Raw genomic sequence first — 15,581 nt, 5'->3', positions numbered from 1 at the left:
CAAAAGTGTGTAGACATATGACTTGTTAGAAATTCCATTCCAAAAGAATGGGATCTAACAGCCTCCACTCTGCTGGGGTGGCGTTTCACAAGATTTTAGAGTGTGTCTGTTGGAACTTGTGCCCATTCAACCAAAAGAGCATTTGTCAGGTCAGGCACTAATGTTTCTGATGGATTAAATGGCCTGGCTCACAATCAGCATTCCAATGTGTCCCAATGGTGTTCAACTGGGTTAAGATCAGGGCTCGGTGTAGGCCACTCGAGTTTCTCCACACCAAATCATGTCTTTAAGGACACTGCATTTGCGCACAGGAGAGGGCCTTCCCCAAACTGGTGCCACAAAGATGGAAGCATACAATTGTCTAAAGTCAATAAAACTCTTGAGTACGATCCATTCAGTGCCAATGTTAGTTTATTGAGATGGCTGACTTTGTGCTTGAGCCACACCCTATAACAGGTGTATAAAATCATGGGGCGTCCACATATGTTGGTTTCTATAGTGTACCTTCTGAGAACATGCGACAAAACAGCTACCCACTTACACTCCTTACAACATAAGAGATGTTTGGTGGCACTGGCTCCCATAATGAATACTCTGCAGACACCTAGTTGTGTTTTTGTAGGATATGGGTGGGAAGACAATGGGCATCTTCTGCTCATCTGCCTTTATTTCAATGAATAGACTTCCTGGTAACTTACAGGTGTAGCCTTGACTTTTCAGAACTTGCTTATAAATATAAAACTGTAGAGAAGATGAACACTGTTGCCTGATGTGCTTGCAGTCACAGGAGACCAAGCAGTGGTGCATTATAGTAAGACGTCTCCAAATAATTTTCACATGAATTACTAAAGTGCCATATATATATAATTCATTGCTATTTAAATAAATCACAGGGACAGGGTTCTGAGGTTATTGGCATAAGGTGCTCAGAATATTAAATTATAATCACTTAAAACGGACAACAAACCATGTAGCATTAGAATGACAATCTGAGCGAAAAAGTCCAAGGTAACTGGTAAATATTTCCTCTATCTAGAATAATGTAAATTGATCCTGCGCACCATGGAATTTCTACACGTGTTTCATAGTTTTATTATATTGCCTGCTGAGTTAGTCCCTACACAAGAATACATTGTTATGGTATTGGATAAACAAGTAAATTAACCCCTTAAGGGGTTGCATTTTGAGCCCGTACATTGCATTTTGAGCCTGTACATGTACGAGCTTTGTCATTAAGGGGTTAAAAGATATTTTAGTTGAAGATCTAATGGGCTATTTACAAGTTGAAACTTGATATACCACAAGGAAAACATTCTTTGAAATCTTATTTTTGATGTACCAACATATCAAGAATGAATTTACATTCTTATATCTTTGAAACTCAACAAAGTCAATGGCAAATGTACACAAACTTCTTACAATTGCAGGACTCTAGAAAAACTGTCTAGAGAATTGACTTGCCACATAAACACTATACACTTATATCCATCTCTTTTGACCATAGCAGAAATATTGTGTAAGAAATCTTTAGCCAAGAAATGTATTTATTTTACAGGAAAAATTTTGTTTCAAAAAGTTTTCCCCATATCATGCCTCATTTACACACATTTACAGTACCCTGCACAAATATTGGCACCCATGATAAATATGAACAAAAGAGGCTGTGAAAAATCTTCTTTATTGTTTAACCTTTTGATGTTTTCTTTAAACAACATAAAAACATTGATATCAAACAATTACAAACACAGCATAGGTTTATGAAAAAAAATGTTAAATATATGTGTGCCATGTGAGGTTGGAAAATACATGGTAAGGGATCCAAAACCATTCCTCCATACAGAATCTCTCCAGATCCTTCAAATTTCGAGGTAGACGCTGGTGTACTCTCCTCTTCAGTTCACCTCCCAAGCAGGGGGGCTGGCATGGTCATGGTAGGACCTTGATTTTGTGGTCAGTAAACCATTTTTGTGTTGATTTTGATGTATGTTTTGGATCATTGCCCTGCTGGAGGATCGTACTATGCCCCATTTTAAGCAGTTATGGGTTCATTTTAATATCTGTTGATATTTGATAGGTTACATGGTATCATAGACTCTAACATGGACTCTAACAAGTTAGGATACATGCCCAGGTCCTCTGCCAGGAAAAACAGCCCCAAAACCTTAAAGAGCCACACCATATTTAATCATGGGCATGACACACTTTTCCATATGGCTACTTCTGTGTGTGCCCCAAGCCCACCTCTGGTGTTTATTGCCATTTCAAGTTCCAGTAGTGTCCAGGAACAGAAGACTTTTTGTCTTCTTCTTCTTGAAACCCTTCCAAACAACTTGTGATTAAGGGGACATTGAATTGTAGACTTTCTGACTCCAAGGTGCAACTAACTTATGCAATTCACCCGCTGTGATCTTTTTTGCAACTTGAACCATCCTTGTCGCAGTGCATTGAGACAATAATCGACACGTGTCCTTTTCCAAGTTAATTCATAACATTTCCAGTTGACTTGTACTTCTCAATTATTGCCCTGATGGTGGAAACGGGCTTTTTCAGTGCTTTTGCTACTTTTGTTTCAAAGCCACTTCTTAATTTGTGAAGCTCAACAATCTTTTGCCACCCATCACAGCTATATTCCTTGTTCTTACCCATTCTGATGAATGCTTCTGGTTTAACAAAGGTGTTTATGGCTTATTTTAGTACATATTAAGCATCTTATCCTTGCATCATAGACAGTCATCTTAATAAGTCAATCATGTCATTATATAAATACAAGAAATAATGTTGCAGATATACCTATACCATAAAAAAAATATTATATACTCCGCTTTGGGAGAAATCCAGTATTTATGTAAGGGTATCACAAAATGAGGGAAGATACAGGGCCGGCCCAGGACAAAATGCCGCCTGGGGCGAAGTTTAAAATGCCGCCCCCCCCATTATTTACCCTTCCTCTCCCTCCGTCCCTGCCGCACCCCCATTATCTAACCTCCCCCCCCCTATTATCTACCCTTCCCCTCCCTCCCCCTTGTACTTACCTTTCAGCAGTCCTGCGGTGAGTCTCCCTGTTCGGTCTCAGTGCCGGCTTATAATGCTGAGCGCCGGAAATGACGTCATCTTCCGGCGCTCAGCATTACAAGCAGGCACCGAGACCGAACAGGGAGACTCACCGCAGAGGAGTGCCGCCTGGAGCAGTTGCCCCACTCTGCTCCATTGTCAGCCTTCATGTATCCACTTTGCTCTTGGAGAGGAAAGTAGCCATTTTCTATGCTTGAATAATACTGAAAAGTCCATGCTCATCAGAAGAAATAGCCAATTTCTACCTTGAGAATTTCACCCACATAACATAACCAAAGAAAAGCTAAGCAAATTCACAAATTATGCCCCCCCCCTGAAATCTTATTTGCATAAATTCCAAGGGATTTTTTTTTTTTGTGTGAATCCAAACATTTTGGAAATTAATTTTAGTTTTACTCTCTAGCTAAAGGTCAGGGGCTTTCCTACATTAAACTCCATTGCAGATGAAAATGAAATAAGCGTATTGCGCTCATATTTTATAATATATATATAATCCCATAAAAAGTGTATTATCTAGGTCATAGGGAATATTGCTTGGAAATATATTTATCTACAAATTAACATAGCTAAACAGGTTAAGATGTGGTTTTCAATATAACATCTCAAAGCCAGATACTGTTCTGCCAAGTCTCAAGGGACACAAATTACAACGTGCTGTGAAACTCGACCAGCAGATGTCGAAGTCTGACAGACGCAAATGAAATGCCTTAGCAAGTGGGGACGTGCGCACGCGAATCATTTTGCGGTAATAACTGGGAAAGATATGCAGGGAATGGGAAGATGTGAGAAATTATGGTACACGGGGAAGAAGAAATACTTTTATTCTCAACAAATTCATAAATAATCAATGGCATTTAGATGAAAAAAAAAAAATGCATAAAAACTCGAAAAACCTGACCTCAACTTATCAAAAAGTCTTCGGCGAATAGAGAGAATCAGTCAAGAAAATGAAGTGATCTCAGTCACAAAGTTATTGAAGTGGTTAAAATTACAGTTGAACTTCAATAAAGCTCTTCGACGTTAACCCTTCGTACATTGGAGATTTGAGCAACTATTTCAGAAAACTCTCAGTGCCCTATAGATTATCAATACTAAAAATAACAACATATAACATGACCACCTAGTCTAAATCTAAACATTGTGGGTTTATTTCTGGTGGAACTTAAAATTCCGGGCTGATTTTCTAAATGAAAATGTAGTCACCCTGTTTTGGACCATCACCCTAGTGTTGCGTAGACTTAGGGTCCCTTACTTACCACACACAGTAATGTTAATGCACATCAAACCGCACACTCTTGTCATCTTCAATACAGTTGTATTGCGATCAGATTTTTTTCCTAATGGATGTTTTTTTTTAATGTAGCCACTTTAATATACTATGCCCTTCAGGTACATGGGTGTTTACTCTGAGAAGCATTGAAACCTCTGTGGTAATTTGTATATATCAGATGTCCTGCAGGGAGTAGCTGACCCCCTATTATTGTGATGCGGGACAATAACTGTGTTAAGACTTAACATGCCAATTCCAACATCATCATGCATTGGCGATATCCTCTTGTGGCACAGGAAGGTACATTCTTTTACAAACAGATTATTCTAAATAGTGGATTGCCTATAAAATAGAGTCGCCTCACAGACACCATTTCTTTGTTTTGCAGAATTTCTGTCTTATGATGTCACTTTGGAAGTGGACCAAAACACTCCTGCTAGTAACATCCATTCGCTTGTGTAGTCTGGAAGACTGGATTGCTCCTGGAGAGCTCACACAATTTGACTTTATCCTTGGTGCTTCAGGGACAAAGTTGTTCTATAAGGAGGTATCTCAACATCCCCAACCAGTTGGAAAACAATAATAAAAGTTTATTGTCCAACTTGACTGCCAACTCAACTCGTAGACACAAACTCGCAGAACCAATTCAGTTGACTGGACAACTACCTCAACATCAATTTCACATCAAAACCTAATCTTTATATGAATACACTGATTGCTGTTCTATAATCTTAGTTGAGCTCTGTTGTATTGTTTTGTATTGTTAATACTGCAACACAATTGACAACTTGAACTTTGGTGAATTTACCTGCCCATGTTTACCTTTCATCAAAGTTGTAGATTCTAGGCATTAGGATGTTTTATTTATATATATACAAATAAAAAAGTGACATGCTTGGCATTCTTTAAATGTGTGAATGTCTCATGCTTCTTAAAGCTCTGTAAATATTCAAAATGTTACGTTCCTCAACTAAATGACCAGCACATATACAGTGTGGCCCTGCAGAATGGGGAGTTGTTATAACTAAGTAACAGATTCCCCTGCATATTCCCTTCTGTCAGCTTATACATTCACGTACAGCCGCACGGCTCTTTATTTGTACCAGTGAGCTGATGTTGTCAAACAACCCATAGATGAACTCCCCAGCCGAACAACTCTAATTCATGGTCACGACTTGACAATGGATAACTTTAAGATGGCTGACGCACACTGGAGGCAGGGCCGCATTAAGAGAATCATGGGCCTGGTGCTGAGGATTTTGGTGGCCATGTTATGGCCCTGCCACACAGACGCCCACACACACCAAGACAGGCTCTGCCACACCGACACCCAAACACACCAGGACAGCTAGCTGCTAGCAATCACACTCCTATTAAGCCAAGTCAGCCAGTACATGCTGGAATCTGTGTATGCCTGGGCATGATATGAGTGTGAGTGCAGTTAGCAATGACACTCCGATGTGCTGACCCTCTCCTTGTCACGAGGAACACCTTCTGTGCCCCCCCTCATGCCGCACGACGGCTGCTTTGAACTTCGCAGACGGACGGCCGCTTTGAATGTGGTCTGCCGGCCCACCGCGCCCACCGGGGCCAGTCCGGTCCTGCTCACTCACACGGGCCCGCACCTCGAAGTCCAGCGGGCTGCATTTGGCCTGCGGACCTCACGGTGGACGCTCCTGCTGTAAACATTCATTAGTTGTTCATAGTGTGATAGCCTGTCAATCACATATGAGCTGTGTTGTTTTCAGATCACTAGGTCCTAAATCACAGTCCAAATGGCATTAGGCTATCGCATCCTTTCTGATGGCTGCAATGAGTGAATTCTTAACTGAGAATGTCTTTTCCTGGTCACTTCCAGTAGCATGTAGGAGAGAAATAAAACTCCTGAACCCCCCTATACCAGTGAATAACAAAGATCAAATAAGCAAGATCAAACTTTATTAGGGGGGAACAAAACATTTGCTACTGGAAACTACCAGAATTCTCATATAAGAATTCACTCTTTCTAGGTCACATCCGTTAGCACATATGAGACATAACAAAGCTACACTTTGTGATCTGAAACTACAGCTTGCAGAACCCTTCTGCCCAAATTTAGTATTCTTGAAAAAGGAAGTCTGTAGTTGGTAGTGTTCAATGAAGGTGCAGAACATTCTTCTAGACTGCAGCTCTGCAGATCTGGTCCATAGAAACCCTAGTGGAGTGACCTCCTTCCCAGCAGTCTTGTAGGATTCTTAGATAGCAAAAACAAGCCACCAGGCTATAGAAGCTCTGGACACTGCCAATCCCTTCCTAACGCCAGTGAAGGACACAAAGAGATCGGTGGATCTTCTCCAAGAAGCTGTCCTTTCCAGATAGATCTTTAAACATCTGTGCAGGTCTGGAGAATATAATTGACGTCCTCTCTCGTTTTTTAGGATTAGGACAGAAAGCAGGTAGATGATGTCCAGTTGAATATGGAATGCAGAGAAAACCTTTGGCAGGAATTCAGGCGTAAGCAAGACCTTATCCTGGCACCAGCACGATCATCTTGCAAATGAGTAGATTGAGAGAGGCCTCTTCTAATGGCTCAAATTGAGCCTTATCGAGACTGGCGAGGACCAAATTTAAGTCCCAGGATGGAACCAGCATTCTTCTACTCAAGTGCGAATTCCAGAGACTGCCAGAAAAAGGCATTTGATCCAAGGATTAAGTTTAAAAAAAAGAAAGGCACTCAAGACAGAAATGTGTACTTTCAGAATTTTATGAAGGTCCAGCTGTAAAGATTCCAGAATCTGATTTGCAGATATTTCTATGGGCTAAAACACCAACAGCTGAAGGTTCTCTGACTTCAGAAAGACTGAAAGCCAATTTGTCTTTCCCTCTCAAAAGCCAGGACATAAACGTTAAACATGCTGGACTTTGGGTGATGTATCAGTCCCTGCTGCATGGCTTCCAAGGTTATGGGTGTACCTGTAAGGAGGAGCGGCATGCACGGAGCAGCCCCACTTGAGCTCCACCCGAAATACTAGTGCGCCATCAACGTCAACCCGGACTTTTGGGAGTCCTGGGCCGATTGGACTGATGAGTGTTTCCGATGGATGCCTTCTGCGTGGGGGGTGGACATTTTTGTGTGGTTCCTCTCGTGGTGGTGTGCTGATATACACATGCTCTGTTTTCGCAAAAGATCAGGTTTCGTCATCACGCAAAGTAGGTGGTTTACTGGAATAAGGAAGCTAATCATCCAGCTAATATAAATGGACACCAGATGGAACGAATGTGTAATTTTTCTTCCCTCCGTGAAAGTTTTTTTTTTTTCGGTGGATTTTTTATTAGTATTAGCCAGGTCTAAACTTGGCAAAACGCATTGAGATTAATCATGATCTGGATTATTGGGATCTGGAGTATCACTCTTGTGATACTGTGCCATTGGAGTTTTTTTTTTACTGATGCAGATTTTAAAAGAAGAATTATTAAAGTTTTTTTTTTATGGGCTTGACTTACTCTTCTTGTTTGTGTTATTAATCTAAAATTTTTGGTTCTTTGTTTATGCAATATTGCACCATTGATCATTATTTTTAACACCAGAAGAGGGTTTTCCTGGGTTGCTGCAGTACTTTGGGAACATATTTTTTTGTTTATCACTTATTAACTAGTTCAGCTGGAATTGTTTTTTCACTTTCTGAAATATGGAGTATGGCATCAACCTTAGGAGCCAGCACAGCTCCAAAAAAATGCATCAAAAAGGGGAAGAGCCTAGCAATCCTCCTGCAAACACAGTCTATTTTCTGGGGTTCATTGCCGGGTCTTCCAGCGGTCAGTCTCTCTCAGACCTTTGGGAATAAGGCCCCCCCCCCTGAAAAATTTAACGAAAGGCTGAACCTCAGAATGAGAGACTTTAATCTGCAACATGGAGCTCAACAGAGGAATTAAATGTTCAATGTATTCTGTAGTTCCATCTTCATCTACTGCCAGTCAATGCAGGCAAGGATATATAAAAACAAGATTATATAGGTGAAGAGCAAAAAGACATACCCCTGACCAACTTGGACAGAGTAGATAAACAGAACTCTGGCCTCAGCAGCAGGTTCACATTCAGAAAAGCACTAGCTCAGAGCAGCATCACCTGAAAACATCAGTAACAGGAAGCCAGATCCTTCATGCTTCTTTCCTCTGTTTTAACCCCTTCAATCCCAGTGGGTTTTGGGACCTCACGTCCCAGAGCAAGTTTGCCATTTTTGTGCTGTCGGTTCTGAGATTATTCTCTTTTCCAGTGAATAGTGTACCCATGTAAACTATATATTGTTTCTTCAAGGAGAGACAGGGCTTTCTTTTGATACCATAGTTGAATGATTAGCTGAAAAGTTAGAATGAGGAATTTAGTAAAAACATTAGTTAAATGTCCGTACGAGCGACTTTATTGGTCGCTCGTACGGACATTTAACTAATTGAACAGGGAGGGAGACCAGTGGGATCTGCCGGGTAAGTTGCAGCATTGGAGTTAACTTTTTCATTAGGGGTTAACTTTTTTTTTAAAGGGTTAAGGGGCCGTGCAAGTGAGCCTATTGGTCGCTTGCACGGCCTTTTAACCTATGGATTTCCGCTCCCGTTAACCCCTTCGATGCTGCGTTATCTAACGGGAGCGCAAATCCATAGGTTCGCTGTCAGGGGTTACAAAGGCTGTGCGAGTGAGCCTATTGGTCACCTGCAGGGTCTTCCTCTGGCATCACCCAATTGGTTGATGCCAGAGGAGGTCCCTGTAGGCGACCAATAGGCTCATTCGCACTGCCATGTAACCCGTGATGGCGAACCTGTGGATTTCCACTTCCGGGAACTGCCGCGAAGACAAGGTAAGTTAGAAGGGGGGGGGGAATGGTAGACTAAGACTAAGACAATCACGAAGATCAACAGAGTCGCTCGTACAGACTTTTAAAATCCCAATGCTGCAACTTACCCGGCAGATCCCACTGGTCTCCCTGTTCTATTAGTTAATAAATGATAGAACAGGGAGACCAGCGGGATCTGCTGGACAATTACGGCACCAGGAGTTTAACAGTCTGTACGAGCGACCCTATTGGTCGCCAGCAGGGGGCTCGTCTGCCATCAACCAATGGCAGATGAGCCCCCTGCTGACGACCAATAGAGTTGCTCATACAGACATTTAAACTCCTGGCGACATTTATTAACCCCTTAACCGGGGAAAACGAAGAAAAACCGAACACGAAGAATGTCCACGAATATTCGCCCGAAGAGAAGACCGGACCAGGCGAATATTCGCGGAATACGAAGTCGTCCCCCCCCCCCCCGAAGACGAGCACGAAGAGCCCCCTGGTGCCCAAGTCTAGTTATTTGGCCACACACGCCTAATTTTTTTGTGGTTTTCTGGACACAAAAACAGGACAGGCACAAACAGGACCAAGCACATTATAGATTCAAAAGGTGAAATTTTCACAATTTGCTTTATTAGACCTACGTTTCATTTGGGCCCGTTTAGCACCACCTGATTATAAATACCCCCATAACAGTATATATTTCTGTAAAGCAGACAACCCAAAGTATCTCATCAAGAGCATTTTCATGCAACAATTTGGCCACCAATCACTGCCATAATCAGCCATTGCGCTAATTTCCTGCACTTTTTTCACCAACACTTCTGTGTTTACGAGGATATTTTGTACAGCGTATGTGTTACGGCAGAGAAATCCTAAAGTGTTCAGCTGCCTCTACTGATTACGAGAATACCCCACATGCCTAGTTTTGTTGTGGTTTTCTGGACATTACAGGGGATAAGTTGTAACGTGCCGGCATACTGGATCACGGTGTGTGCTAAGCCAATGCTATCTATGAAGCAACTTAGCAGTCCCCCACGAGAATACCAGAGTATTTCACCAGGAGCATTTGAACATTTTCCATGCAGCCATTTGGCCATCAATCATTGCCAAAGTCAGCCATAGCAATAATTTTCTGCACTTTTTTCACCAACACTCAGGCTCTCCCCAGGTGGCTTTAGCAGGTGAGACCTGGCCATCATCATCATCTTCCTCTGACTCGACCAATATTGACAGATTATATATCGGGTCAATATCTGATGCAGTCAGAGTGGCTTCGTCATCAGACTGAGCGAGGAAGACATAAGCGTCCGCAGCGCTGAAGACACGGTGCTCCGTTATGACACTTGCCTACTTACCCATGTTCTAAAACCCTACACTATCCCCGATTCCCTCTAATCACCCACCAAACCTAATTTTTTTAAAGTACATATATATGACATCACTTAGCACACTTTTTAAATTACTTATATTTTAATGATTTTATATATATTTTTTTTAAATGACTAACTTTTTTCCCCCTTCTTTTTCTGTTTCAGCATGGGAGGAGGGTGAGAAACATGGTTTCTCACTCTCCGCCCTACAATCCCCCCCCCTGCACTGATCACACTGATCTCTATGCAGGTCCTCACAGACGTGCATAGAGATTGCCTCACTCAGCATTGACAAAACCTAGAAGGGAATGTCCGATGCATGAGTGGCGATTTAAAATGTAACAGCTTTCTGGCTTTCATCCCGGAAGCTGTTACATCAGATCAGACAGCAGAAAGCCGGCAACGGCTTCAGCTGTCGGGGTAGTCCAGCCTGTCAAACGACAGCCTAATCTCCTGTGCAGCGGCAGGGACGTGTCCCTGCCGCTGCAAGAAGGGCTGGACGTACCAGTACGTCCATAGGGGATTGAAGGGGTTAAATCTAGCCAGGAAACTCAGAAGCAGAGGTTTCATGCATCTAGTGACGGAAATACCAATAAGGTACTATTGACACCCCCATCTTGCCACACGCTGCTGCTGCAGCTCTGCAGAAAAGACCACGCTGTGCGCCCCAGAGTTAAGTAAAAATATATACACCACTCACGCAGGCCCAATGTAGGAGTACCACAAAGGACAGAGAACTAAAGAGTGACTTTGCCTGCTTCCCGTAGCGGAGAAAAGACAAGTCAGGACAGCCCAGCTCTCACATGAAAACATCAACAAAGGAGAAAAAAAAGATAGGGCAGGGAAAAAAAATAATAATAAAAAAAAAATGGTGAAGAGGGGAGGCTTGGGGAGTTTTACTACATGCTACTGGAAGTGACCTGGAAAAAGTCTAAGAAGCAGTGGACAGTCAAAATGGAAAAACCAGAACTGAACATGGTAATTGGCAACTGTAAACCTGAGTAATCCGCCATGGGTGAGTGCAGATGTGTTTCCAGAGGTCTACCAGCATTAACCACTCTCCTGGGCAAACTGAAATAACAAAAGCCAAGGACTTCATCTTATACTTTTGGGACAATTGAAAAAAGAAAACAGGGAAACACAAGTTACTTTAACAAAGCTTTCTAACCGCTTTTCAGAAGACCTATGGAGGACATCCATTGGAACATGTGCCCTAGCAGCCCTGAAGGTGAGAATTCTTACACTCACCAAACCATAGCCTGGTGAACCATTAGATATTCCACCATCTGAGCAAAAAAAAAAAATGTAACTACCAGACTACCAAATAACAGCTTGGCTCTACAAACCCCTTTATCGTACTCATGGTTTTTAACACAAAATAGATACGTTCTAAAGACTATTGTACAAACTACTGCATACCGATGCACTGTATGAGCCAGTCTACCCTTCTCTGCGGCAGATTACTAACATAGGGGGATTGACTATTGGAGAAGACACCCAAAGAAAAGCAACTAAATGCTGCTATTTTCAAGTTTCTTCCCCATTTTAGACATGAATTTATGAAAAGAACTAGAGGAGATCATAAAAAAAAAACGTTTGGCGGACACAGAAGTCTCAGAAATGTCCAAGTCCAGGGTAGTACACACGGAATCAAATTTTCTTTTACAACATGTGGATGGCTGGGTACATAGCTTGCCTGGTTTCACGTTAAATATCAAAAACACCAGAAAACACATTGGTACCAAAACATGCAAAGAAAAAATGACACAAACACATACTTTTGTTTTAAATTTTCTCAAGTGGTTCTGAAATTGATGCCAAATTATGCGATATAAAGGCTGCTCTTTTTTTCCTGTTTTATATCTCTCTCTCCACTGCTGTTTTGTTCAACCGGTATTATTTTTTTGTATGCGTATTTTTTTATATTTTTTTTTGAACCACTGAACCAAGTTTCTTTATTGCAAAAGTGAACATGCTCTTAGAAATTCAGTTTTTATATCAATAAAACAAACATTACATTGGATGATTTAAATGTATAAACAATTAGAAATTCAACAATATTGCCTACTGTACTATGACAAAGTTCACATACCATAAAAACTATAATACAATTGTTCTGTACAGCAGGAGACCCAAAACCATTCCACATGATACTTATTCAAATAGGTTCAGTCCAGCTCCTTCACAAGTACTATGAACCGATATCTGTATATACCTGTATTGTTAAAAGGAAAATGCAAATTCCCATAAACGATAACTAAAAATGCAAGTCTTTTTGCCCTCTTGAAAACGTCCATCACTGCTAAATCTGAAATAGAAGCCAAGTACTAGCACTCTTACAGGCAACAGGTTTAGTCAACTATTCTTCTATATATTTTTTTCTCTTTAGAAAAAGAAATCCAACTAGCACTGTATAATACGACGACTTTATATAATTGAAATAGTGGCTCTAACGACCACAAAAAGGCATTTGAGGATTGCCAGCGAAAGCCTCAAACGCATCAACACCTATAAGTTTGTTACGTCTTTGGGATGAGTTGGCTTATGCACGAACGGCTTCACCCATATACTAACCACCCATTTCACAGCCTCACGGCCACCAGCTTTCCCCCGTGGTGTAAGGTCGTTGAGTTGTGAAATGGTTATTATTAGAAATGTATCTTCACAAAAAGTGCATTTTAAATTTCATTAAGGCACTACTGACAAAGATAAAGGGTCAATTGAATGACTCTTCTCATGACTATTGGATCTGTTTTAAAAAGGGACCAAAGAGTCATTCTTGTCCTCACCAAATATTCCCAAGTGCCATAATGGTTACATTCTCATAGGATAGTCTTTATTCAAAGTATTTAACTGTGGCGATGGTTGCTACAAACAAAATAAAAACTGAAAACCAAAACAAAAATATTCTAACAAGGTAAAATGGTAGCAAATAGAAGCATTAAAGCTTTAGCATGAATCTTATCCATATTTGAACTGGACTGTATAGTCTGGTTATACAAATTATTTAATTTTTTTGTTAAATTCCTTTTATGCTTCCACTATAAAAATTAAATGAGCAACACATTTTGCAGGGATTGATGAACCGAGTACCATACAGTTTCCAGACCATTCAATGTTTGAGTGCAAGTATATAACGGTGTCTCCTCCTGCACTCCAACCAATCAAAAACTAAAATATGGTGAAATAAAGTAGCAAATGTTAACATAACCTAGTATGAACTAAACAGCAAACAATGTTTTAATATGAGAATTTACCATCGAACATGAAAAACATTGTAGGTGGTTGATAAGAACAGTCTGCTTTAACTAGTCACTGTATCTGGTTCATCAGTGTCTCTCATACACCCATCATGGTACAAAAATAAAACATTTTGGGCATCTATTCAACATCGGTATTAGTACACAGACGAGAAGAAAATTATGTACAAAATTATACATCTTAAGAAAGCATCTGTACATAATATATAAATTTGTTTCCCCCCCCGCCCGTGGTTCCAAAAAATCTCTTTTCCAATATAAAGGCTTTAAAGGCTGTAATAATGAGAAAACACACATTTAACAGTGAGAAATATAACTAGTTTCTAGACAGTAACCTTAAACTTCAGTCATCAAGCCACTTCCCATTCAAATTGTTATACAAAAAAAAACAAAAACGGGATATGAAAAAAAAACAAAAAACAAAAAAAAAAAAAAAAAAACTTATTGCAAACTTCGACAATGGGGATGGGGAAATAGGAATATAAAATGCAGTCTCCTATTAAGTTTTATTTCCTTTCATTGCCCTCTTTAGGGTAATTGGCAATGGCCTGTGGTACATATTTATAATCAGACTACGGGGATGAATGTGATGACATTTCTTACGAAGACATGCTCTGTATTTGAATTATTTAGAGTTAGGGACAATGGGCCAGTTCTTATTTCAAAGGCTCCAGCAAAGACAAGTTATGAAAAACAACAATACTTTGTACTGTGTGTGTTTTTGGCACAGTTGTGAAACCATTTCGTTGAGAAAACAGGGATTGAACTTTACGCGTCTTATCCACTATTGTTCCGCCATATATCTTCTATTCCGAAAAGACCATTATGCTTTGCATCTTAAGATATGGTGGGCGATACAACCCACCAGAAAAGAGTTAATCTAAGGAATAAATTGAAATACTGAAGGCAAATCCAGGTATTTTGTAAGTCTTTGAAAAGTAAGGAATTTCACGGTAGATACTTCTACCTAAGAAGTGGATCATTACGGTCAGCTAGGTTGTATTTACTAAACCATAAGCTCTAGTGAGTTTAATCATTTTAAATGGACAATTTCACTATGCAATATGAAGGGCCAACAGCAGTGGGTTTTCCCCATGTAATAACGGCTAAGTAGGCCCCGCATAATGTATTGTAAGATGACAAAACAAGGCATCGTGCCAGGTCAATTCTAGCAAAGAAACCCCATGTGACTGGCCCTTCATATGCATAAGGAACTGAAAGGTGAATGAACTGTAAAAAGAAATATATAATCTGCTAAAAACCCCACTAATTTAGGAGGATGCATCAATAAGGAAGCGAGAAAGCATTCCACTGCGTGTGGGCCAACAGTAATAGGCTTAACTAGGACATTAAAATAAATACACTTATCAATAAAGAACTGATTGAGGGCACTCAGTAGTCAAAGCAGAAGAGAACGTTGTATATGTATACGGCCATCACACTCATCTTCAAAACAAAACACTAATCTGAGTAATATTCTGCTCTATAAGAGTATAAGTAATAAAGAACACTCTTGACAACTGCATATCAGCAATGACTCTTCAAGGTGCTTCACTAAGCATCAAACTAGAACAGATACATTTAAAATCATACATCATAAAAAAAACAAAAGCAAAAAACAGGGAGTCCAAAAATTCTCCACATCCGGGAAAATCAAACAAGGCTTAAAAATATACTGAACACTCTTTAGTTAGGTGGTATATTTCATCTTGACATATACCATGAAGATTATATATAATAAAAAAGAATTTGTGAAGACATCAGAAACCGTACTGGGGAAGAAACAATTAAATGGTTT

General features: G+C 40.4%; 1 protein-coding gene across 1 annotated transcript in view; it reads left to right on the top strand.

Annotated features, from left to right (window-relative positions):
* Window positions 1-15,581, top strand: part of LARS1 (leucyl-tRNA synthetase 1) — a 147,878-nt gene that overhangs the window by 78,454 nt on the left and 53,843 nt on the right. The window lies entirely within an intron of this gene.

The sequence above is a fragment of the Spea bombifrons genome, chromosome 4 (genome assembly GCF_027358695.1).
Source record: "Spea bombifrons isolate aSpeBom1 chromosome 4, aSpeBom1.2.pri, whole genome shotgun sequence".
Classification (NCBI taxonomy): Eukaryota; Metazoa; Chordata; class Amphibia; order Anura; family Pelobatidae; genus Spea; species Spea bombifrons.
Note: the sequence above shows the minus strand (reverse complement) of the source record. Positions and strands in the feature narration are given on the sequence as shown.